We start from the raw sequence: 27,129 nt of genomic DNA, 5'->3' as shown, positions 1-27,129 counted from the left end.
TAAAAAGTCAGTGTGTTTGGTGCAGCCATGCCACGTTTTGAAGCCATAAAATGTAATTTGTTCCCAGATTTTTGAAATTGCTCCTCTAGTGATCAATTTTCCTTGGTTTTTGGGCATGACTTGAGCATTTTGAAGAGAAAGAAAGCTGAATTTACTGAAGTGAAGAGTTTTTGTTTTAACCTTCTTGTTCTTGTCAGGTCATTTTTGACCCTTTTATAAAAGTTCACATGTCACAACTTTTTCTTTCATATAATTGCCTGAAAATGACATGGTTGGAGACATATTTTTGCTTTTTGAATGTCAGTTTTATTATGAATATTTTTTTATGTGTGTTTTATTAAAATATATGGCATCTGTTGTCTTCTCAGGTCAATTTGAGCCAACGAGAAAACCAATGTTAGTGTCTGCCGCCATCAAATCCAACTGAAGCGGGTGTAGCAGGGAGTAAATTTTGACAGCTCATCCGTTGACAGATGTCGCCGGGCTCACACTGGATGCGGTCCGGCTCCGGTCTGGACACCGCAATGAATCAGTAGTCATTAAATCAATGTGGCGGCTCACACCAACCATGGTCCGGTTCCGGTGCCGAAACGAAGCCCGTCCGCCGGTCTGGAAGATTCCGCAAGGATTTTATTTTCCTGCACGCGGGAGCCCTGCCAGATCAATCTCAACACAAGCAAGTCAGTGCCGGAATAACATAAGGCACTTATTGAAAGGGAAGACAAGATCAGGGCAAATTTAAATGTCCCTAATTGAGCATAAAGGAAATAACTTCCCACTCTACATTAACATTCACTGATCATTTTGCTTTTTGTCTGGTCTTTTCAAGCAGTAATATTTAGTTCCACTGCGCCAGGTTCAAATTGAACCCAATTTATGAAAAGTTTAAGACATCTTCTGATTTGGATCGCGGCTCGTCATTATCCTGAAGCCGGACCGGTGAAGAAACTCTGATTTCCACCGTCGGGCACTGGGGCCCGTCAGGGCCGACACCCGAGGTTCAAATCCGAGGCCTCAGGGGAGAGCAGGAGCGTGCACACCGGCACTGCTGGACGGGGCCCCTGCTGACGGAGTCTGACGGCCATCAGGAAACCCCCCGTTAATTTTCCTGTCACTGCTCCCATCTGTTCACACCTTGTTAATTAATGTGGGCTCAGTCGAGTCCTATCTATTCCTGAGAAGTTTGCTGTCAGAGTCATGACTGCACAGCCACGGGTTATTATCACAGATCGCTCAAACATACATATATTTTCCCTCTTGCCTCTTAAAATACCCTCCAGTATTATACCAAGTGTATTTAATTTTAACCTAATTCGCACATCGCCCGAGGGCTTTTGTGTTACTCTGCATTCCTGAAACACAGGGTGTGTGTGTGTGTGTGTGTGTGTGTGTGTGTGTGTGTGTGTGTGTGTGTGTGTGTGTGTGTGTGTGTGTGTATGTGTGTAGACCTCGGGGATATATGCTACTGGCCCAGTGTGTTACCGCATTAGCAATTACAATGAATGCAAAGATGACATACAAAATTCTGACACTGAATACTGAAAATGCACGAGGCCAGTCGCTGGAGAGTAAACGATGGGGCATGTGGGTCGGAACGAGAGGGGATCTATCTGCTGAAAGTTCAACTCCGAGGCAAATTAGACTTTCAATTCTCTCCCTCCATTCAAAGCCAGTCTTCTGCTTCCACAGTCTTCCACCTATAGTCTCTCTCTCTCCTCTCTTCCTTCACTCTCCGGTCATGGCGTTGCACGGTCAGCAGACAGGAAGACGATTTAATCCTCTAAACAATGCCAAAAATTAACAGGAACCTGTGATCTCTGACTCTCAACTCCAGCCTTTCTCTGAAGCTTTATTCAAGCACAAATATTCTTCCCTCTCCTTTCTCGCCTCCCTCTCCTCCCGCAACTCTTTCTCTCTACCCTCGCTCTATGCATGCCAATTGCTATCGATTCCACACCGTTTCAAACGTGGGGCTCAAGACAAATTGCAGCTGACAGTTGCCACTGTTTTCATTGTGCATCTTTAAAACTTGAACATTTCGCTGGATTCAATTCCTTCTCTTTCTTAGCTTTTTTCTTTTTTTTTTGTCTTTAAGCAGACTGTTGATTCCTGCAGGTGTAAACCAGGCTCTCCCTGTGCTCCCTGGGTCGCTGCCATGTGTGGTCTCTGCTCTCTGCATTGTGTTGATGTTTTTGTGCCTCGCTGTGTCTCATGTTGAAGGAAAACACTGAGCGCCGGGCTCTGCATTGTTGGTTAATACCACAGTACAATAATGCCTTGGCAAAAATCACAAATCACTGTGGATACTTGGCAGAATCACATGTACACATGTGTTTTTGGTCATTCTATTAAAAATTACATGATACTTTTGATATCATTGTCCATATTTCTTTCTTTGAAACAATGTCAATTCATGAATACATGAATGTGTATGTGGTCTCATCGCTAAAATAATGAAAACTACATTGTTTTCTGTGTAAATGGACATTGCTTTCAAAACGCTGCTGTGTAAATGAGAAACGTTTCTGAAACTAAAACACAAAAATGACGTCTTCACCTGAAACATATAAACATGGCCTAAGTTAGCAATTTGTAGCTTTGTGAGCTAAAATGAATATTGTCACCTTGGTGAAAGTAAAGAACTATTTGGTAGTATCAATTCAAGGGGTATTTGAAGAGCTTTCATAGTGTTTTCCTCTGTATTTTAACTTATGCATCTCAAATTACAGGTTTAAAAAAGCCTTTGTCAGATGGGGGGAAACAGATGTCAAATTCTTCACGAGGGTGAGCCCGTGTCCAGATTCATTTCATTTGAAATTTGAAGCAACTTAAAGGGCAGAAATGACTTAGGAACACTCCCCGAACAATCACCAGAAACAAAATCCTTCAGAAAAGTTATTAACCCCTCAGTGGCTCCTGTGGTGAACGCTGGGCTGTGCTGGGCAACTCCCAGGTGTGAACATCTGTATTTCAACCGGTGCCTGATGAATAAAGGATGGAAGCTGAAGCGAGGCACAAAGCAGTCATTAATTACCTTGTTAGCTTGTGTTTAACTTGTGTTGACTTGTAGTAAATAATGTAGAGGTGAAATTAATTTTACATTTGGAGCCCATTGGGCGGCCTTCAGCTTCACATGGCTGTCTCCTGTTTTTTGTGGGTTTTTTTTTTTTTTTTGGTCTTCCTCGCTGCATACCAAAGTAAACATAGAACGCCCATCAAACAGACAACAACAACAAAAAAAAAACAGTCTGGCTCTGTCTTCCCTCCAAGTCATTTTCATTCTCTCTCTCTCTCTTTCTCTCTCTCCCTCTCACACACTCGGGGAGAAAAACCAGTGCCGCGGAGTGATGGATGAGAAGAGCGGCGCTGTGGGTGTGGCTGAAATGGAACTAATGACAGAAAGACAAGCAAGTGAGAACACAAGAAAACAAGTGGGAGATGAGGAGAGCAACTGAGATGTGGAGATACACAGAAATAAAGACAAAGAAGCAGAGATGAATAGAAACAGCCAGACATACAGAGAGGGAGGGAAAAAAAATAGAATAAATGGCAGCAATACATGGGAAATGGATGGAGCCGGCGTTGTTTTTTCCTTAAGTGCAGCCCGGAGCCAATTCATCTAACTATAGCTGAGTTATTGGAGTCACTCCGCCAGAGGTGCCACAACTTGTCCTGCTTACCCTGTTAGTGCATCGCAGTAAATTTCCTAATGTGCAAATAATACAGCTGTTGCTTATGGTCAGGTGGAATTAATGTGTTAAAAAGAGGCTGTTTTGGCTCAACAGAGCCAGTAAAGAAAACACTGCTGAAAGTGAAGTCACAAAGAAGTTGAGATGCTGTGTGAAAAAGTACAACGAGGTCCCGTTTATACAGCAGTGTTTTCAAGTGAAAACAAACTTCCGTTGGCTTTTTGATGCCTGTTTACACTACAACAGTGCTCGGAGTGACTGAAAATGGAACTTTTTGAAAACAAAACCCAATTTGGGGTTTCTTCAAAACACTCCATCTCTGCGTGTATGGAGCATACGCAACTTTTTCCACAGGTCTTATATTTGACACTCCAGATTCAGTAAAAAAAAAAGGAAAAAAAAAAGAAGCCAATAAAAACTGACATTGTGTATAAAGTCTGATTTGTTTTGAGTCCACGGTTCCTGTGAAGCTACGCTGTTATCTGTGAGTAATGAGGTCCAAAAATACCTCATCTGGATGGCAGCATATGTTGCCCCTTAACCTGTAAATATTGTTCAGCGTTAATGGGGCCATCACAGATGTGCAAAGTCACTCGTGTCACGTGCACTCATGCCTCGTATCGCCACAGACGCTGGCCCTTGACCTGTGTACTGATAAAAAGCTGGCCGGTCGCTCTCTTTAGCCTGGAGGACAACGAAGCAGCAACGCAACGGCTTCAGATTCACAGTTTTGGTTTGTGGGACCACCAAACACTTTTGCACTTCACAACATTTTTCTTGACTTACTGAACAGTTTGCTTACTCAGGGCCTGATTGACTAATTTTTACCTTCACACAGCACAAAAAAGAATCACAATCTTCAAATGATGATGACAATTTATTTTCTTCACACACAAATAGATAAAATTACATCAACTAAAATTTCTACATTTAATTCAGTATGTTTTAAATCCAACAACCTGAAAATAATGATCATATTCAAAGGAAAAAGTAATGCAATTTAAGATGCAGCCTTTGGAAAATTGCTGCAGGTGCAAAATAAAGTGAAATGCTCGCATGACTTCTGCAGCCTTCAAAACTTCACCCTCACAGTTGATGCTCATGTCACTTCACAGTGATCTCTCAGCTCAGGTCTGAGTTACACTTCTGCAAGTCTTAAGAATGCAATGTGATCTACAGTAAATAAAACAGAACTACTTATGGGAATTGAAAAATGACAAAAGATCCCCCAGAAAACTACACCAGAGCCTCTGATGGACCAGTTTTGGTCCACAAGCCTTTTGTTTCATACCCCTCAATTACACAGTGATTGTATTCATAGTAGATGCACCTCCTTGTGTGAACTGATCAAAAAAATTTAATAAATTCCATGAATTCCAATGGATTCAGATGTAAGTATACTCTGGTGGCGGCCTGAAGATCCAAAGTACCTGTTTGACAGGATGTGTAACAGCTTCTTATATAAAACAATTTACCTCCTGCCAATCGTTAAGATTTATTATCAGCTGAGGCGAGTGAGCATTTCCACAGACAAACCTGCTTGAGTTTGCCGAGTGCTGAAGTGAGCCAACCAAACAAATAGGGATAATGAAAGACTGGTTAAGATGTGACAGGTGCTCTCCTTTACCTCTGATGTTAACCCAGCCATCACAACATTAACCTTTACTTCATTTAAAGCCTGAAAAGACACATTTTCCATCCTTTTGTCCATCTTATCCCACTTTATCGAGTCAATCCCAGGGTGTGAAGGCAGCAGTGTGCACCCTGGATTATAAAACCGAAAAATGTGGCCAGTATTTATCTCCACAAGGTAGGTCGAAGCCCAGGTAGAAAAGACACAGACACAGACACAGACACACACACACACACACACACACAGTCACACACACAGACACACACACAGACACACACACAGACACACACACAGACACACACACCTTTCTGCAGTCTGTGATTCAGGCTTTAATTGCCTCTCATAGGAACATCAAGATGGCAAACAGCTCTTAAACAGCCAGCTGGGAGACAGACAGAGGGATGTAAACAATGAAAAAGAAAGAATGAAATGCTGTAAATGAGGTCAGAAAGAGGAAAAAAACTGATGCGAACACAATCGATCAGACGATGGGAGAAATGCAGAAGAAAAAAGTCACTGTGAGAGATTCTTCTAGAATGAAAGTTCAGACTGATCAGAGGTAAAGGAGTCAGAGAGAGAGAGAGAGAGCTACATGTTGAGGGATCCTCGAAGAAAACCAGTCTATTGAACGAGTGACATTTTTTAAAATATGTAGACATCCTGACACACAGCCCCTCTCTACTTTAAAGTAAGAAAGGAGAAAGTCTGAGGTGGTGAGAGAAGGAGGGATGTATGGAGGGATGGAGGGAGGATGTGAGCGGACCCGCAGGCTCGCTCCGGTCTCCTGCTGAGAACCACTTACAGGCTAATCCTCACCCGCTCTTTCCGTATATATGTCAGATTTAGAGTCATTAGAACAGGATGGAAGGGCGGACAGGCAGACCTTTTGTAAGATGCAGGGGGGAACCACGGTTCAAACCCACCCGCTTCCCTGAGATCTCCCACCGCATCCTTATAAGCTGTTCCTACAGTGGGTCCTGACCTCTGAGAGGAGGAACGCTCTCCCTTGTGGAGATCACAAAAGTGTGACAATACGGTAATTAAAGCTATTTTCCGTCCTTTAACAGAAGAAAAAAAAAACAGATGGCGAGGTACTTCACATTTTTCTACAGCCGATGCTTTAAATGTGTTAAAAATAAGCCACGGCTGTGAACAGCTCTTCTGATTTACTGTCAACACTCACATTAGAACGTAAGGTTTCTATCAGGTAAAAGGTCAAAGGAACTCCAATTTTCTATTTAATTTCTCTGTTCATTATAAAAATGTTTCCAAATATCCTCACAATGGTTGTCATTTCTTGGCTTTTTGGGCCAAAAACATTAAAGGTGCTGTAGGCAGGATTTTACTATTCAATGCTAATTTTTCTGTGTTTTCTTTGGATTAAATGTTAGAGTATCCATTGATAATCCTTTAGGAGTGTAGCATAATTGCACTACCGCGAGGGCGCAGCGTTCCCATCTGTCTCTGTTCTGAGCTGAAAAGGAATCTCGACAGCTCCAGGTATCTTTGACCAATCAGAAGAGCCCATGAGGCTCTAACCGTGATTGGTCGAGGGGTGTCCGTCGCACGTTCTTGTGGGAGGGGCTTAACTTGCGTAAGGGCGTGATGTCAGAGAAAACAAGACAGGATTGGCTGTGCTGGGTTTCACATCGCAAGATGACGGAGATGCCGAATCCTGCCTACAGCACCTTTAATTCTTTTTAGGTTGTTGAGACTGAAGCTGACCAAATGATTATTCAGCAGATGTTGGTTTGCTTACCTACAATGACCAGCTGCTGCTTTTAATGTTTCCTGATTAAGTTTTATATAAAAACTTAATTGCTGTGTTCGTCCACCAGCCTGCGTTTAAGACTGATGTAAAACCAGACAAGTTTTTCGACTGGACTGTGGCGTAACAAGAAGCCCCAGTTTGAGGTTGGCTGAACTTCTCCTGTTTCTGATTTTTGATAAATGTTCAGGGTTCGGCGGGGATCTAGTGGTTGGAACGCTCGCCTCACAGAAGCAAAAATATTGGTTAAAATCTGGTATTTTTGTGTTGAATGTGCATGTTCTTCCTGAGTCGATGGATGAGGGTTAATCTCAGTAAATACTGTTCAGGTGTCCTGCAACAACTGATTTTTGTCAGTGATGACAATCTAAATCAGTAAAAAACACCAAAAATAAATAACAGGACAATTTTTGAGTAAATTACACATAAAGACCCACGAGACTTCAAAGGGGCCGATCCTGTTTGGGTGGTAAGAATTTTCAAAAGTAGGCTTGTGAAATTGATGGTGAGAGGCGCACAATTAGAGGGGAGGGAGACAGAGGAGTCACTACAGTCACAGATAGAGAGGAACTGCGAGCGGGATGGAGAGAAGGGCGGCAGAACAGTGGAGTGATAGAGAGGTGGAGGTGGGAGTCCTTATCAGAAAAAGGCAGGTGCCTTTATCTGCCTGTCCTCCAGACACACACACACAGACACACACAGACACACACAGACACACACAGACACACACAGACACACACAGACACACACACACACACACACACACACACAGACCACATGAACACATATGAGCTTGCACATAAATGGTGACTCCATCTAGCATTACCTGCGTGCAGCTGTAACCCTCCCCCCTTCTTAACACACACACGCACCTACAGGTGAGCGACAGGCGCCATTTACACACAGACAAACGTGCCCGCCTCCCCTCCAGCTGCCACAGCGATGAATACCATTAGCATCCAATAAAATGTCAGTGGGGCATGCCCATGTAACTCATCACACACACACACATACACACACACAGTCAAAAATGTCAGAGGCCCGTGCCCGGTAATGTATCTGATGGAGAGAGAAGGCAAATGTCAGCTGTTCCTCAAAATGGCAGGCGGCAGCTGTGAGGGCGATACTGGCAGACACCCGGACAGCATTAGCAGTCTGAGGCTGTATTTGTGGCGCATCACATATTTACATCAGTAAACTGTCACCATGTTAAATATAGCACACGAATAACCAACATCTATGGAGCCATCAGCAGGCGGCGTCCTGGCATTACGTGCGTGCTTTGGACATTACGAGATATTAAAACATTTCTACTGAAACAAGAGCAGCTGGAAATCCAATTTATACTCCAAATGCAAAAGGATCCACAAATCCTTTTATTTACTCTTTCTAACAGGTTGTGTGATTGGTCATCACTGGAGAAGTGTTGTCCAAGAGTGAACAGCACACACCGCCAAATCTGGTTTTCACACTTTGTACACCTCCAATAATATGGATGACACCGTGCAGGAAGCTAGCTTGTAGCTGGCCGGAGTGACAATTCACAGTCACTGCCAAGCTTTGCGCCAGATGTGCTGAATATGACTGAAATAATAATACTCCCAACAAGCTTCATGCAGTTTCATGACCAATCCTCCTGCTGTGGAGTTTTAAACCACTTTGACACAAATACAATCTCGAATAATTTCCAAAAGTGAATTACAGCGGAGACGCTCCACAATGCCCTATGCATGTTGGAGATGCAGTTGTACACAGCAGCCTTTACAGCTAAAAATTAAATGGGGTCAATAAGCATTACTACTTCTTGAATAGATAATAACTTGACAACTTTATTTTTTTTAGTTTTGAGACTAATTTATGTGATGGGGAATCTTGTTGCAATTCGACTTATGATTCAAAAAATGGGCTTAAATATTTGACGTCAATGTCTTTGAGCTTTGCCATTAGTTAGACACTAGTGCTCTCTCTTTTTTATGTGATTAATCAGTGGTCTCATTTACTTTACATCAGTTTCACCAGTAGTGATTCAGAAGCTGAGCAGTCTGATGACTTTGGTGTGTTTGGTCTAGAAATTGATTTCTCTGCTTTTGTGCTTTTGCAGTAGGGCTCGATCTGATTGACCAAATATGCTGACCTGCACAGCATGAACGCAGTGCATGAAAGCATGCATGATAAATCAGCAGTATGTGTAGCAGCCCCAGTTAAAAGCAATGTACAAGGATTATCTCCACTCTTGGTGGTGTGTATGAAGGTGCCCAAATTTGTCCAAATCAAGTTTTATATATTTTTTTAATAAAGTGGTGGATAAAGTTTGACTAACAATCGTAATTGAACTCCCTGTATTAAAGCTGCTGTAGTTAATGTTCTTTTATCTAGCAAACCAGTGATTTTCAAAGTGCACAGCATGTGTCATTGTGAAAGTGGAGTCCACAGGGGTTTTACTAGTCAGCATGTTTGTGTTCTTTTAATTTTTTTCTCCAATAAATTACAAGAAAAAGAAAAAAAATAGTTATTTATATCAGTTATTTAAAAATATATACGTTTTTTTCCCCACTGAATTGGTTGTATTTGACTCAAGACACATTACGGCTGATTGAAAAGTTTCAAACTGCATGTAAAGACACAGGAGGTGGTTTAAATTGAAAGCGAGAAGCTTTTTATCCGAGTGTTTTGCCCTACCAGCCGATCTATTTGGCACTATAGAAATAGAATTGCACTGATGATTTCAACTGAATTGCCAACAGCGTCTCTGGGCAAAAATCTTGAACCCCAGCAGCTCCCCACTCCAATACTGCCCACTGTGGCTAACTGTGAAAAATGTGGGTTAAATGCAAAGAAAAGAATCCTAATGGGATCAATGATGTATCTAATCTAATTTATTATAACAATTACACTGTTTGATGTCATTTTGGCTGGGTTATTGCTCTTCACCTCACAAATCTCAGAGCTCTTTGAATGTTGATGATGTTACCAGATTTTATATGAACTCTTCAATTATTTTGGCGGGTCGGGCCGGAGCGCAGTGGCAGTTCAGTGCGCACGCGGTAAAAATTGGAATTCCTACCAACGCTTTGTACATGATCAGTCACAGTCACTGTTTGAAAACTGCATTTACGCACAATTTGGGCATGAATGATGTGGTTGATGGGGGCCGGAATCCAAAGAGAAGCTTCATTATAAATGAACTCCTCATGAGTCCCCCCGAAAAAACTCTGCAGCCATCTGTCAACAGAGGGGGGAAAAAAAACTTTTCTCTCATTCATCAGCGGTGCGAGCGGATGGATAGAGGGATGAAAGTTGTGTGATCCCTGGCCAAGCCTTTCTCCATCCGCCCTCCAACCCCCTACGCAGAGATCTCAGCAGCAGCCACTGGCAACGCTCGCCCAAGGTCACAGGGACAAAGTCATGGGTAGGAGAGAGAGAGAGAGAGAGAGAGAGAGGGGCTGTGTGTGTGTGTGTGTGTGTGTGTGTGTGTGTGTGTGTGTGTGTGTGTGTGTGTGTGTACTTCTCTTGACATGAGATGGTTTCAAGACTGAGAGGTAACCTACAGCACAACGGCAGCAATGCACAAAACACGTATTTCATGAAAGCGAAGATTGTGGCTCGGTGAGGTGAAGTTTAGTCAGATTAAGGCCAGACTAAGGCTGAATCCCATTTCACCCCTTAGCCCTTCCCCTTGGCCCTTCCCCTTAGCCCTCCGCCTATGAAACGGAGTGCTAAGGGGTAGGGGAGAAAGTCAACCCCTCCGAATTGGGACACCCCTCCGACAATCGCGTACGTCATCAGTAGTCGCCGCTGCCGATGACGTAGGCAGATGCGACAATTATCTGCCGAAGAAGAATGTTTTTCTTACATTTTAAAACTTTATTAATTGACAAAATACTGACATTTATGAACGTCTTTCGTTGCGGACGCCGCCATCTTGCCGATCTTGGAAGGCTTTCTGAGAAATCTGTCATCCAGTGGCGATGGTGGCGAGGGGCACTTGTTTTGTTCGCCTGGACCGTGGGGTTAGTTCACTTCCGCATTGGCGGGGGCGCTCGTTTCCCACCCGCGCATTCCAGGCGGGCCGTGTTGAAGAAACCAGTTTATTGAAAATAATCGTCTATCTGTTGTGTTTGGAATGCGCCTGGAATGCGCGGGTGTGGAAACGATCACTCCAGTCAATGCGGAAGTGAATTAACCCCGCCCGCCAGGCATGATCTAGGCTGAAAGAACAAGCGCCCCTCGCCATCGGCCGATACCCCTCCGTTTGGAGTGTGCCTCTCGAGAATCTCCTTTTGGAGGGGTGACTGGCCCTCTTTCTTGGCCCTACCCCTCCGTCATAATGACAATTGGGACACTCCTACCCCTCCACGTGAACGCGCAAAACGAGGGGTAGGGCCAAGGGGAAGGGCTAAGGGGTGAAATGGGATTCAGCCTAAGGGTCAGAGTGCGTTTTATACACTTATGATCAGTGTCGTTTGAAGTGAAAATACACTGTTTTTTGGAAATTTCCACTTTAGGAACCATTAATAAAATGTAGCATTTTCAGTGACTCCAACAACAGCTTCCTGTTTTCACTTCAAAGCAGGGCCTAGGTCTCAATGTAATGACCCTGAAATTCATATAAATTTAGGAAAATAAGTTTGTGTTTTATTTACTTCACAGGGTCCAAAACCTGGGAGTTGAGCAGCCTTGTTAACCAAGTCTTGTTAGTCAAAGATGGCTTGAATAGGGCAGTTTCCGCGGTTAAGGTTAATTTAAGTTAGTCAGAGACTAAAGCTAAAAAGGTAAGGAGCTTGAGATGAAAATTTTTCAATGAGAGAGACTAACAAGCATTGTGGCACAAATATGCGTGTGTGAAAGAGAAAGAATGAGAGCGAGAGAGAGGAATAAAGATGGCAGCTGACCGCCACAGCCCAGCAGGCCGGACAACATGACGATAACTAATCACCTCCAAACCACTGCACTAATGAGCCAAACACACACGGGCAACAACACACTCAGGGACACATGTACATACCTATCAAACCATCTAATGAGAGCGTTTCAGTCTTCGACCCACCAGAATGGGCCGAATGTCCACGGACTTTGCAATTAGCTCCACAACCCGAGACGCGCGGATAAATCAAAATTATGAGACGTTCCTGCACACGAGCAGATGGCAACGCTCACCGAACATTATATACAGGATCAGTATCCACAGCAGACTGCACGGTGTGTGTTGGCCGTCGCCAGCGATCCATCAGGAACCCCGCCGCCACACGGAGGTCAAACCCATCAACCCCAGAGACCGTTGCCAGGACAATGCGCACTTCGGCCAAGAACCAATCACGACAAGTCTTGCACGCTTCACGGCACACCATAGGTCATCCTGGCACAGGACGGGATGGAGTCTGAACTTACTAAGTTTCGGTCCAAGCTCATAAATGACAGTGCTGCAATATGTGCAGTCTCTGCAACATTTCTGAATAAATTTAGGTCAAAGGTTCCATGTGGTCGAAAAAGGAGGTTTCCTCAGTGCTAAAGTCCTCAACCTTAACGAGTAGATTTGCTGCATTTCGGGTCAAAATATCTGATCACTCCCAGTATATGACAGCAAGTTTTCAGTGAGATAATCAGAACTTCTCTGTATATTGGACAGCAAGATACATTTCAAGCAAATGAGTAGTTTCACAATATCATTCTTGAGGTATTGCACAAGTAGTTTGCAGATTTTTTTAAATTGCAGTGTTTACATATGAGCTCTAACAGTGACTTAGAAAACACCATGCTGTGTTAAACATGGGATTTCAATAAGGGGCATTTGTCACAGTCCACAATGTCTCAATGAGGACTTTTTCCTTTGCTTTGCAGCGTAAAACATGCGTCCCTCCACAGTGTTGCACTAAGTGCAAATAAAAAAAAATCCTCATTTCACTTTTGAGGGAATCATGAAACAATCTGGTATCTTTGACTGCTATTGAGTAATAAACAAGAGATTGTCTTTATTCTGCAATACCCTCATATTGCTTTTTAGAATCATACTAAATTAATTTAAAAAGTTATCAGCTTATTCTGACTGCTTTGCAGATGTCTTCAGGATGTCAAATAATTGCATCAAGACAACGTCCTGATAAGACATCGTTACGTCTCGACGAGACATCCGGACAACATTCAAGAAAGACGTATAGAAAACTTTCTGGCTCCCCTGAGGACATCTTCTGGATGTGTGGAGACAACACCTTACAGACGGGTTCTGGGCCACTTTTTGCTCAGTGGGGAGCCACACCAATGGAAAAGTGAAGATTATGTCTTAGGATCAAACAAACCGGAGTAACAAGAAAAAGCCAATGCACGTACAAGCAAAAAATGCAATCTTTTAACAGAAAGGCCAAGAAAAAGCTTTTCTGGGGTCTTCATGCTGAGATAACTACAGCATAATGATGCTATATTAGAGTGAATTGAAAATTTCCAACAAGAAGACAGAAAAATGAAGCACTTTTGAGTGACGTCAGCAGGGAGATATACGATTCCTTATTATGAGCCTCAAAACAACATTTTTCCAGACAGGATCAGAAAACTGGAGATGTAAAATTATATTGTGATGTCTTCTGGCACTTCAAACTTGAAAAAACATGTTCTTATAGGTATAAAGACTACAGGTAAAACTGTGAAAGTGTGCAATATGAGACCCTTAAATTGTTCTGCCATTTATCGTTTACCGGAACAGCACAAGCGCTCCCCCGGGAAACTGGGCAAGCAATCAACCAGAAACGATTTTGTAGTTGTCGGACGTAAACGCACACACTGATCATCAGAGGAAATCCCTTTACAAAACTGGCTCAAATTTATAGAGAAGCAATAAAGCACTTTATTTTTTTATTTTTTTTTTTGTCTTCTGACTTCCTGCCTTCACTTTTCATCCACTGCTCTTGTGAAAGGCTTCCCATCGCTTTCTAAGCGGAGAATTCAACCCTTTGTTGAAGTCCCTGTTGCTCACCCTTCCGTCGCCCCAACCCCACCTCCCCCTCCTGCTCCGTCTCCCCCCGCGCTGCCTTGGGGTAAACATTTGTCAGTGTAACGCGAGCGTCTCAGGTAAAGATATGCAGATTAACTGCGACTTGTTTGCATAACGAGCTCTTATTTGCCAGTCTAATTACGGCGGCACGCCGCGGCCGTCCCAGAGCTGCCCTCGGGTTTCATTAGCGGGAGCTTCGTTAAAGAGGTTTGTTAACGGGCAGCTAATCGCTGCTTCCTCCCCCTTCTCTTACAAATAGTGGTGCCCGGAAGTCCCCGGAAGACTCCCGCTAAGCACACAGCGGTGTTGGCTTAAAGAAGACGTGCACAGACACGCGGGGATTCGCCGAGCAAACACACACTCTCCCGGTACTCCGGAGACAAGAGAGCCAGTCAATGCATTGAAGATTTTCCTTTTAGTCACTGCAACGCACACCAGACAGAGGAATTCATATAAGGCGTAGCATGTTTAGAAGAGCAAACAATGGCAAAACATGCACGCCCTCTCCAAGGTCATTATACACTGGAGTGTTTCCAGTATCGCTGCATGTAGGCCAGCTTTATGCTGCACCTAATATAATTAGACACACGGTACGTATTTATTTAGCATAACGCCTGCAGACAGTTCAAGTGTGATTCCAGAGGAGTGCCTCGGAAAATCGGGGCAGCTTTTCATGAGGGCTGGACACGGAGCCGCGGGGACGCCCCACGGACAGTGTGAGGAGCATTAGGGTTAGGAAAATTCCCAACATTGTATCTTCATAGTGCAAACCTGAGCTAGCAAGTCGTTAGCTCAGCTTGTCAGCCATGAAACTGCTACCAGGCTAATTCAATATACATAAAGACAATTCTGCTTGAATTTTTTTTTTTCCAGCTTGGTGTAATGAAGGATTGTTCATTAACAGGCTTCATATCAGAAATGACAAAAGTGATTTGTAGTGTGTGTCACAGCTACGTATGATGGAAGCAACGCAGATTGTTACGTGAAAAGATATTCAGTCGTTTAGTTGATCTATGTAACAATGTGAGTCATTAAAAATCAACCCGTTATGTTATTTATGAAAGACTACATGATTAAAATCTCACATTAAATGTATCAACGAAATGTGCGTTGACAGTATATTTAATGTATCACCTTTTTTTTCGCATCACTGAGAATTCGACACAATACGAGGCAGGATCAGGTTGAGATTTGTGTTGTATCGTCTCTGTGAGTGAGTCAGTGTCTGTAATCGCCAGCCTGTCACTCTGATCTACAACAGATGCTGCTTCAGTTCTTCATTTCTTAAGCACAGCCTGACGCCAAATTTCACAGACAGCCTCGTGCTCTCCACAGTCAATTCTGTGCAGCAGCAGCACTGAATCTCACTGTTCTTTTTACCTCCACGCAAACATTTTGTTAGTATGTTGTGTGACTCACGGCGACTGTAATATGCACTTAATTCTCCAAGTTGAAGGGGGAGTCGCAGGAAGAAAGGCTGCGGTAAAAGGCAGGTGGGTGTTTTAACAGAAAAGGCAGATGACAGTTTTAAAAGCGATGCAACAAAAGGTTTTAGTGTGACTCTCTTCTTAACCGGCATATGAATTAATGACTATGTTTTGCCACTACAGCATCTCGGCCCCTCAGTAGGCCTCAGGGACGGATGCCCAAAATCCTTACAGCGCGTCCCTTTGACGGGCTCGAGCGCAGCCGAGTCCGGCATGTTAAACATTATGTAGATGCAGCGGCGGCGCCGCTGGGAGCTTTGTAAATAGTGGAAATCTCGGCTGTAATGCTGGCCCTGGGGCTGAGAGCAACAACAGAGCGAAATGTTAAATCCCTCGCACCCTGGCGGCTTCCTCCACCAAGCAGCCGTCCATCCTTTGTTTTCAAAATCTGTTCATCTTCTCTTTTCTCTCATCTCGAATTTAGCCTTTTTTCTTCTCTTTTCCTGCAGTTCATTCATTACCTCTCTTTTTCTTCTTCCCCTTCCACCATTTCTCTTTTTGCCTCTCATCTCATTCCAGCCTCACTCTCCCTTCACTCTCTTTTTTTTCTTGACACTGCCCTAAACTCTCATTTCACAGAGCTACTTTTTTCATCCTCTTTTCATCTCTCCCTCTCTCTCTCCCTCTCTCTTCCACAGTGCCCAGATCGTGGCCTGGTCTGGCCTTTTAATGTCTCCCTCTGCCTCGCTCTGGTCTTAACCGTTTCCTCTTGCTCTCTCTCTTGAACTGTAGCTGATGTCAGTGAGAGTTCGCAGCAGCCGCGAGCCCGGCGCTCTGTGTTCAGCGACACGCAAACACCAACAAAGAACGTACAGACAGACACAAAGGTATTAAGCTCATCCTGCTCACACTTACACATGTAATTGATCTGGCTCATTGGTAAAGTGTGTTCAAATTCTTGTGTATTTCTTATGACTTGGTTTTCACATCATAAGGAATCCATCATTAGTCCGTTGGTGAGTAAAAAAAAATATGAAATTGTGGTGGACGGTCATTCAACAAAGACCGTTTCAGGCCGACTGGAATGCCATCTCTCGGGGTTCTCGCCTCAAGGCAGCATGGTCCCACTCTGCCGGTCATCCATCGAATTAATGACTAGCATGGAAGCCAGACAAACACACCTAAACCCAGTCAAACCGGTGGGCAAATCATCATCACAAACTGATCAATGTTTTCATTCTGAAACAACAATTTTGAGTTGTGTAGCTCATGGGGGCGTCGGTCACCTCAGAGTGGTGAAAACCTGACAGCTGGAAAAGAGGTATTTCTGTAAACAATGGATTGTCTCATTACTTGCTTTATTCTTTTGTCACGAAACTGAACTCACACTATCAAGGTAACAGTTGTATTTTAATTTATGAGCTAAGTTCTGTTGGGACAAATAACGAGGCTGCAAAGCGCCGAAAACACTGAGAGAAAAATGAATCATTCATTCATGCGATTTAACGGGGGAAAGGGAATTAATGAAACATTTATTTTCTATTTGCTTACTCTGACTGGAGACAAACAAAGAAGTCAAAACTGTGTGTTTTCAAACTGCACAGAGACGTGTCTTACAAACAAACTGCTGAGGGAAACCACTTTTCACTGATTCAGCCAAACTTCAGGGGAGTCTTCGTCTCGGCAAGTATTTTCACATCATTATGCACAAAATCACTGCGAACATTAGACAAAGGGCAGAGAACATCCTGGATGAACCGCCGCTCCGACATAACGCTAGCAGAAAGAGACCCGCGAACACAAGGAAAACATGCAATCACCACACCAAAAGTCAAACACTTTTCACTGTTTGTAGCTCATTAAAAAATGAACATGGTGAAAGATCCCATTTCTCAGTCCTATCTGCTGAATGCACAAATGTTTACATATTTTACGATTAAAGGTAGAGCACTTTAATTTATTGACAGTCCATATCTCTTGACGGCAAAAGCTACAAAATACTGCAAATGATGAAAGATGAAGTGAATATGAAAATCTCCTTTGAGAGCTTCTAATGCTGTTAACAAGTTAAACAAACTACACATTATTTTACCACACATTTCAATCTCAAAAGTCACATTTTTTTTACTTTTAGTATTCTTACATTTCATTCCTGTTGCATGGTCATCCGTGTCTGTTTTCACTTGATTGTAAACACTGAATTATTCATGTTTTCTTCAAATTTAACAAAATATTTGGCAACTATGCTCATACTCATATGATGTCCACAAAAAGGTACCTCCTTCTTTAGTCAAAACGCTACTTCTAAAACTACTATCCAACATTTTTTTCAGTTGTATTCAGCCAAATCCCAGTGAAATATGAATGTTGTCTGAACAATAAACACGTTCAATCGACAAAATTTCATAAAAAATACAATTTTTTTTGTGTGGACTAAAGTTTGTAGAAACCCATTGGTTGAGTGAAGTCAGTCAGATGAGAGTTTATTAGTCTTTAGCCCAAAAAGCAAAGGAACGTTTACTGTGAAGCTTCATGGAGAAACTGTTGAGAAAACAGTATAAAAATATTTAAATTGGTGTGAAGACTGTGATCAAAGGTATTAATTAAAAAAAACAACATGGCCCCATGTTCATTAAAAAAAAAAAAAAAAACAGACCTGCCACCTAAATTAACAAGAAAACTTATTTCTGAAGGAATATGGTCTCTTTAAGGGTTTCACTCCTGGCACCCTGCAATAAACTGAAAGCTCACTAATTACTTCACAGCGAAGCGCTAAAACACAGAGTATCCTACACTGTAATGGACTTGGTCCAACTTGGTCCATAATTAAGCATGACAACCTAAATGGCTCCACGGGCGTAATTGGTGTCTGTGGCTCCGGCGCACTTAACGAATCTCCCCACTTTAAATCCAAAGCAGGGTTGTTAGTGGTCTCAGCGCTATGATGAGAGGGCTTCTTAAATTAATATATGGGAAGGGCAAAAGAGAGGAAGAGAGTTTAGAGCTTGATAACTTTGGCTTTTTTGTCCAAATGTGATTCCAGAGATGTTGAAAACTGCCTGTTCAATCATACTTCATAGGATTAAAGTAAATTAAGTCAGTCTTAAGCTTATGAGAATCAACAACACCAGCCACAAGATGTACCTTCCTTTACTCATTTCTACTGACGATGCCTCTGAAAAAGCTGTGCAGGCAACAAATGGTAAAGCTCGATTTGTTTTTTCTTTTGCTCAAGAAGATCCAGAAACTTTGGCCTTGAGACCGAGCTGAAGATCTTCAAAGCTGTGTTACCCTGCGATGCTGAGACCTGGAGGGGGATCAGAAACATCACAGACAGGGTCCAGGCGTTCGTTAACCGCGATCTGTGTGTTTGAGATTACCAACCAGGAGAGAACGGCACCGCGAATATATACAGAAGTAAGTGGAGGTTGATCAGGCACACACTCAGGAAACCCCAAGAGTGTGTGACAAGACGAGTGTGTTGAAGCACTCAGGGCAGGAAAAAAGGCCGCCCCAAACTGAGTTAAAGTAAAACATCTGGGCGTGTCTACGATCATCAAAAATGCTCCTGCTTTCGGGCGTAGCTCAATGAAAACGAGAGAAAAAGTCTGCAGCCTGTTTTTGCAGTCAAACCTGGGCTTTCGAGATGGAAACCGGTGGGGAACCGCAGCTTTGTCTGCTGTAAAACCCACCGATACGTCTCTGAATACATGGCATTTTGCTCCCTCGCCCTCCCAAGGACAAGAGCAACACCACACAGCCTAATTGATTTCTGCGTGCGTCCAAAGTGAGTGTCGCGCTCCACCAGCATAATGCCTTCGCTTTCTTTTCGCTCCCTCCTTTTTTTTTTTTTTTTTTGGTTTCTTTACGTCCGCATGCGACTTCAGGTTTGAAATCAATTTGGCTCAGATGAAAGTTTTCAATTTCATTAGCTTGATCAAATGGAGCACTGTTAACAGGCGGCGGTAATAGAAAATCATTTAGGCCGAGCGGCTCACACACTCTCAAAGGACTGGTTAAGAGCTGCTCGGAGAGAGAGAGAGAGAGATAAGGGTCGGAGGGGAGGGGTGGGGGTGGAGGGGGTGACGTGAGAAAATATCGACTAGAGACGAGGAATGAAAAGAGAGGAGTGAGGTGCTCTGAATGACGGCAGACGAGGAAGAAAATTCCACCAAAAAAAAAAAAAGAAAAAGATACAGAACTCGTAGGAAAAGCAGAGAAGGAGAAAGTACTGGAGTGATTGACGACTGTTCAGGGATGACTAAATGAACAAAAATGTTGCCACAAAGGAGAAGAAGGAGAAAGCAGAGAAGTGGGAGAGAGGGGGAGGCAGACAAATTTGTCTCGTCCTCTTGTATTGGTATAAGTTTTGGCCCATTAAACCCCCGTTATTGCTCCTCTGATGTTTGTCAGAAAAATAATGTTGTGAAGAAAGAACATAAATAAACTATTAGCCATCAAAAGACTTGAGGCAGGCGGCGAGCTGGCGGCTAAATATCAGCGCCGCGATGAGGGGGAGACAAATGGGGAGTCAGTCAGGTGTGGCTACGAGAGAGGAATGCAAAGAATGAACAGCCTGACAAACAGGCAGGACACCTTCACCTGAATCAGGGGGGAGGAACGGCTCAAAATATTCAGCCTCACTGGTCTGGCTTTCTCTCGTCCCATTGAATTAACACTTTTACAGAGAATAAACCAGCATTTTTGCAGGAGAGCTGAACTCGGCTCAAATGAATTACAGTGAAAGACTCCAGTCTGGAATCAAACCCTTGTGTTTTTGATGTGTTTCGATTTGTCAAACCACTACACCACAGTGCCCCTGATTGCAAACACATAAGTAAATGTTCCCAATATCTTATTTCAGTTAGTGTTTGAAGTAATTTATGAAGAAAACTATATTTCATAATGAGCATAATCAAGCAGTGAAAATCTTTCACTCCACACACATTATGGTAAATGACAACAAATTACATTCAATCAGAATTCAATGGGAAAAATGAAAGCTAATGTTAATCCATTGTTACTTTCCTCTGAGCCATTGTGTCATGGTGATAATGATCAGCTGGTTTCCTTGCCACACACCCGCACAAACACACACACACACGTACACGCGCCAAACACTCTCAAGCAGAGCGTGTGAAGCTAATCAGCCGAGCGAGGCTAATGCGGGGGGAAATGTGCAACTGATTGGCTCAACCTTAAACCCCGAGCCTCCACTCCGAGGAGCGCGCACACACTCACTCACACACACACAAACACACACATATATGTGTGTGTCACCACAAAGGCACACACACGTGCAAAAATTAGTTCGGCTATTCATACTAATCGGAAGTAAAATGACTTGCTCGTTAACGGGACCCTTAAACCTCTCGACAGGCCTTTGAAACCCGCCGTCTCATGGTCACAAAGTACACATTAACACACACACACACACACACACACACACACACACACACACACACACACACACACACACACACACACACACACACACACACACACACACACACACACACACACACACACACACACACACACACACACACACACACACACACGGGGGAGACGCACGTGCAGATGAAGTTAGACCGTTTGCAGACTAATCAGTTGACTTTCAGCAAGTGCTTACAGAACCTATTAGGAGCAGAAACCCTTTGCTGTTTACGTTTAGAAAGGGAGAAACAAATCAAGGGTTGATTGTATAGATCTGAAGTTCTAACAGAAAGTACAAAGCAGGCCTCCTAACAATCCTCAAATGAACTGACCTTTACTTTCATCCAATCATAAACTGAGCCTCAAAGGCTTCAAACGGTTTGTTTTTCACCTAAAAATGTTTAAAATGTTACCAAAATGAAAAGCTGGTGGTTGACCACAGAGAGGGACACAGTCTGGCATCACCGGGTCTAAACCAATAGATAGAGCAGTTTGGAGAAGAACCATATTTAGGGGATTATTAATGGATTTTCCATTCAGATGCTCAATTTTTAGCCGGGTTTCCACAACAAGTGGCAGAGTTAAATAGTTTTACCTGATTCCCTTCCTGCCATTACTGGGATTTGGGTCCTAAGCACTCATAAACCAATTGAAATATATCAGTAAGTTGCAAATAAACAAAATAAATAAATAACTATTGTGTTTGGGAAGAGAAAATTGTTCATCTGTGTAAGAGCAGGTCTGGCTGACATTACAAATTGTTATAAAAAATCTTTTGAATTCACTCCTTGTTGATAGTTGACAGTTGATAACACAAACATAATCTCGGTATGTTACAAGTGTTATATGTTGTAAGCTAGTAATTGTAAAGCTATTTAATGTTGCTCAATCACCTCGAGAACACTTCCACAGATAAAAATGAGAAATGAGTCCAGAAGCTGTTCTCACTGCTACATGGTGAAGAAGTGTGTGTGTGTGTGTGTGTGTGTGTGTGTGTGTGTGTGTGTGTGTGTGTGTGAGAAGCAGCAGAAGTTAGTGACCGCTGACCGACCTGATCGGATGAGGTAAATATGTGATCAAAGTGGATTTTAGAGGCAAGTCCAGGACCCAGCAAGCACTTCTTAAAGAATGAACCCATTTATTCAAACCACTGCTGAGACACCGACATGTGGAAATACTGGGCTACATTTGATCTCCATCCATTTGACAAGTATAAACCTTGACACATCACTCAACCTCCTTCATCTCAAGCACACACCGCACCCAAATCTAATTTTTCCTGGAGTGGCCAGATTGGCCACACTTAATAAAATGTCTGCTGTCTGGAAGTCTACAAATCCCCGAGAGTCTCGCAAAGTTATCAAACAGAGAGGCACTCAAGTTTCTGATTAAATTTAAGCAGGTTTGAAGCCCCTTCTGGTTCATTATGAGCCCAATTCTGCCTTTCATCCGTCTCATTGTCTCACACCACTCACTGCTTCATTCTCTCTGCCAAATCAAACATTCATTCCTACAACTGATTCCTCATTATTCCCGCGGTGCTGCGGACTTGTAAGGGCTGGAAAAGGTAAAGAGCAGAGTTGAATGAGTTGGCTAAGACATTGACCTGCAGGGCGTCTGATACTATAGAGGTCTTACAGGGTAATAATCTGGACGCGTTGAGGATAAAATGTGCTCGTTAAATAAATTACAGGTATCAGAGGAAACTCGTTACTTGTTAAATGACATATTCCGTGTCTAGCCTGCTGCAGTCTGGGTTGAGGAGGGGTGGAGGCCTCAACCTTAAATTGTGGAAGAAGGATGGAGAAAACGAATGCAGGCATATGGAGAACATGCTAACTCCAGCAATATGTGAATGTTTCACACTGTCAGGTGTCAGTGCTACACGCTGACCCATCGTGCTGCCAACACTTACTAAAGGATAAGATCAGAAACCATACAGCTTCAGCTACAGTTCACACAGTTTGCAGAAAGAACACATAACTTTACTTCTGTTTCTTTGGGTAAAAGAATCTTCTTTCCATCGTAATTTGACACCAGCCTCATCACTGAGGCTTTTAGACTAATTTGAGACTTTTTTGTATGAAAAATTCCTGTTATGCATACTGACTCTTCTTCTTATATGATGATAGGCTTGTGATATACTGTGCAGCCCTGGTGTTACTAGGAATGACCCCATGTCTGAAGTCCAAAGGATTATAGGGACGCCCATAACTGACTCAGTTTTGTGGGATTGCTCTACATTCTGAAAAATGTATAAATACTTTTTTATACTACATGCAAATTTAAGCTTTGCAAATCTTCAGTTTCTTCACTGTGACATCTGATGCCCCCCTGAGGGGGCTCAGACCCCAGATTGGGAACCATGTGACAAGTGACAATAATTCTGAATGACATTTTGTTCCTTCAATACTTTATCCAGGAAATGACCATAATACACACTAAGTCCAAATTGTAAAGTCAAATCAACACATCTTATTTAAAGTCAATGAATAATACATTTTGTGGTTATACTATATGCAGGACACTTAATTCAGTAAGCAATTTTTTGTAAGAGAACGAAAGTGTTATATAGTAATTTCCATATCATCATGAAAAAAGAGCCTAAATCAGAAATGAGTCATTCACCTCATATCGTAGATGCACCAACATCATTTTTGACTCCTTCCCCAATATTGTGAGCACTGGACGAGACGCTGGCTTGCTAATAACACACTGCTGTCACATCTGTCACGTGAACATCTGGGGGTGGGGAGACGGTGCTTTAAAGCGTGTGTGCGCGTCATTTTGAGCGTGTCCACCCCCCGTGGCGATCACTATCCTTCTCCCCGAGATTTAGTGACACAGAAGGAAGTGACACAGAGGATGAACACACTCTCAGGGGGAGATAAAAATCTCTCTGTCTGCTGTGTCCTCCATCCTCTGAGTGACAGTGCTGCGCCGCATCGCAGCGGTTTAGCCCCAAATCTGAGTATCAGTATTTGGGATTCTTGTCATTTATACACAATCATGTGAAAAACGGAATGTGGAAACTGTGGAAGGCTGTTTATCTTTAATACTTTTGATACTATTATCTCTGTGTGATGTTTTCTCATGTCATATTCATTAAAGAAGATGAAAAGCCTGCTACTATTATAGCTGAATTATTCATTGTACTGTTTTTTTTCCCCTCAAACAATCATTTCTCTTTTTTTCCCCAAAGTATAGGGGAAAAAAAATCAGCTTTTTTTTTAAACATATTCGAGCAAGCAATTTAGTTCTTTTTCAGACTCGATAAGCACATAAAACTGAACGTACCTGAAAACAACCACATGAAAAAAAAAATTTTATTCATTAATTGAATTTTAAGAACAACAGATCTCAGTATTCAGCTTCCGCCTTTTCAGGTAAGCAGGTTTCTTTTCAATGTACCTTTGAGGAGTTATGACAGTGTTCATCTGTCTTCATCTGGTGGAAACACATCAAAGGTGGGTTGTAAAATCCTACTTACCTGAAAAAAATGCAAAAAAACTCATCGTAAGTTACAAATCGCACGTCTTTGTCAGTTATTATCATCAACAGCAGCAGCAGCAGCACTCTATTCAAGTTACAATAGTCTCATTCATTCAACTCTGTATCCACTTTATTCAAGGATCTTAGCAAAAATTCAGGATGTCTTTATTTGTGGAAAAAAGCCACACAAGCACAGGGAGAACTTGTAAACTCCACCCAAAGGCCCAGACCTGGAAGCTGTGCCACCTAAACAACCTTCACTATGGCAGAAGTCACTTTTTGAATATGTCTTGGAATTATCAACCTGTCTCCAAGTGTCTGAACTATCATTAACTAGAAATGGAAAACCACCTTCACTTACGATGTTTCACAGATTTTAGGGTCAACGTTCACTCATTCATGAAAGCTTGCCCTTGCTCATCACTGGGAACTACTCGGCGTTCGGTATCTGGTCCAAGGACACCTCCATACATGGACAGGCGGAGCCGGGGAATGAACCGTCAATCACGGACTGGAGGACGGCCCGCTCCGCCACCTGAGCCTCGGCCATCAAACTGGCCAAAACGCTCGCTTTTCCTCCTTTTACAAGCATCCAGTGTCAAACCAGCTCTTTCCCCTGAGGGCAGGAGGAACACATTTTCATGTAAGATGCAGAAACGACAATATTCATCCATCTTCTGTAAACACAGCGGCCAAGTGGATGCTGTACTGCGAGGGAGCCAAGACTGGCTCAGAGAAGGGAACTTCCTGTTGGACTGCTCAACATAACTAACATGGAAGATAAACAGCCTGTAATTAAACTCCCAGATAGTGGGATGAAGCTTCAAAAAGACCAAGGAAAATGTGGATTCTTACCATTTTCAAGCCTCAGTCTAGACTTGAACATTGATCAGGTTGTTGCGAGGCGTCACTGCAAACCACTGGTCCAACATAAACAATATCTACAGTTCAACGCAGTATTGGGCTCCAATGTCTTCCAATAAAAAAAAACAAAGAAAAAAATCTTGCTTTGCTTTAGGTGTCCCTTTAGCGACGGTGCTCAGAGCTGCTGAAAACAACTTTTTGACAACATCTCGCAAGGTGGAACTTTTTGAAAATGTTCCAACTCTGTAGGAACAGACAAAATTTGAGTCAGTAATCCAACTTCACTGTATTGTAGTACTGTTCTCTGCACCCATGTGTGGTTTCACTTCAAAAACAAACAGCATCCACTAGTGGCTTGGCATGCTCACTACACCATTTACAGCGTTTTTCCTGTATAAAACAAAATCTAACAAAAACTGTGAGTCCAGGTTATGCTGTCGATGGAAGTAAAACCAAACAAAAGGTAAATACATCATATTCAAAAGAAGAAAATGTGAGTCGGTGTAGGACATCAGACAGACTTGCTAATTATTATTTTATTATTGTCTTCTTTTTCACACGGAAACCCTTAAAACTGTCAATCTGCAAAACCTATTTTACTCTTGATCAAACGTGAAAATAACAGACGCTCCTGACAGCCCAACAACAAAACTATTTCATTAAAGTGATGTAAAACTTCACACACACAGTCTGTGTTTCCAACTTTTAGAAGTCCTATTCAACAACTGCAGACATTCACAAAGACATATCTGCACGTGTTCCGCACTGAAGCGCACCACAGTGTATATGACTGTTTATTCATATCAACTTCTGCCATGCTCCAGTTGTTTTATAGGATTCATGTTGAAATTCCCAGCGCGTAACACACTACGCTAACAAAATTTGATTGATGCGACAGTTTTCCAATACTGAAAGGCTTTGCACCTGCATCGCAATATCTCACAGTACATGCAAAACATTCTTAGAAATGCATGAAACGTGTTGTCACTTTAAACTCACACATACACACACACACACACACACACACACACACACACACTAGAAGCAGGGAGTGGAGACTTTCTCCAAAGCATCCACTTGTGTTTGTTGGAGCCTCTGTGACCTTCTCCACTGTCTGTGTTTTTCTTTCTGGGCTCGGCTCAGCTCTCTCACCGTCACCATGACAAAAAGGCCATGTGACTGCGAGGAAGGAGGAAAAAACTAAATCCCACACTAAGGGGGTGTAATCTTTAATTTTTTTTTTTTTTTTTTACAATATTGCATTTAGCTTTTACAGCGTCTCTTCTTCCATTCACGATCGAATGCTAAAAGTTCACATTTTTGACATCTTCATATTATCCTGCGTGCAATTTTTTTTTCTACCTTATAATCCTTTCTGTTCTGTATTTTCCTGAGAATAAACAGCCTCTGTGTGCTGGTGTGTTTGAATGGGCTGTGTGTGTGTGTGTGTGTGTGTGTGTGTGTGTGTGTGTGTGTGTGTGTGTGTGTGTGTGTGAGATTGACACGTGTGTGCACGGCTGAATGACTCAGTCAGTGAATGAAGCCAACAAAGAGACAAAGAAAGCAGGCAAAGAGAGGGAGAGCAGCTTATAGGAGGACAGTGCGCACGCCCGTGTGTGTGTGTGTGTGTGTGTGTGTGTGTGTGTGTGTGTGTGTGTCAGTGATTTGCCATCAGTAATTATTAATGCTCTGTACTGCATGAGTAATGGAGCATAGTGCTGACATTCTGCTACAGGTTAACGGTCCAGTACAGTATGCACTCGAGCACACAGGTGCGCGCGCACACACACACACACACACACACACACACACACACACACACACACAACAGTGTAGAG

The 27,129-nt window shown here is 42.8% G+C and overlaps 1 protein-coding gene and 1 long non-coding RNA gene across 2 annotated transcripts in view; both read right to left on the bottom strand.

Annotated features, from left to right (window-relative positions):
- The window catches only part of LOC115398786 (transmembrane protein 132C), a 309,021-nt gene that overhangs the window by 276,374 nt on the left and 5,518 nt on the right, over positions 1-27,129 (bottom strand). The gene's annotated exons all lie outside the window — the stretch shown is intronic.
- Positions 1,893-25,509, bottom strand: LOC115398788 (uncharacterized). Its single transcript, XR_003932599.1, has 3 exons — positions 25,498-25,509; positions 18,156-18,162; positions 1,893-2,041 (listed from the first exon to the last, which is right to left on the bottom strand). It is a non-coding gene; the product is annotated as an uncharacterized LOC115398788 (long non-coding RNA).

This window comes from Salarias fasciatus, chromosome 12 (assembly GCF_902148845.1).
Source record: "Salarias fasciatus chromosome 12, fSalaFa1.1, whole genome shotgun sequence".
Taxonomy (NCBI): Eukaryota; Metazoa; Chordata; class Actinopteri; order Blenniiformes; family Blenniidae; genus Salarias; species Salarias fasciatus.
Note: the sequence above shows the minus strand (reverse complement) of the source record. Positions and strands in the feature narration are given on the sequence as shown.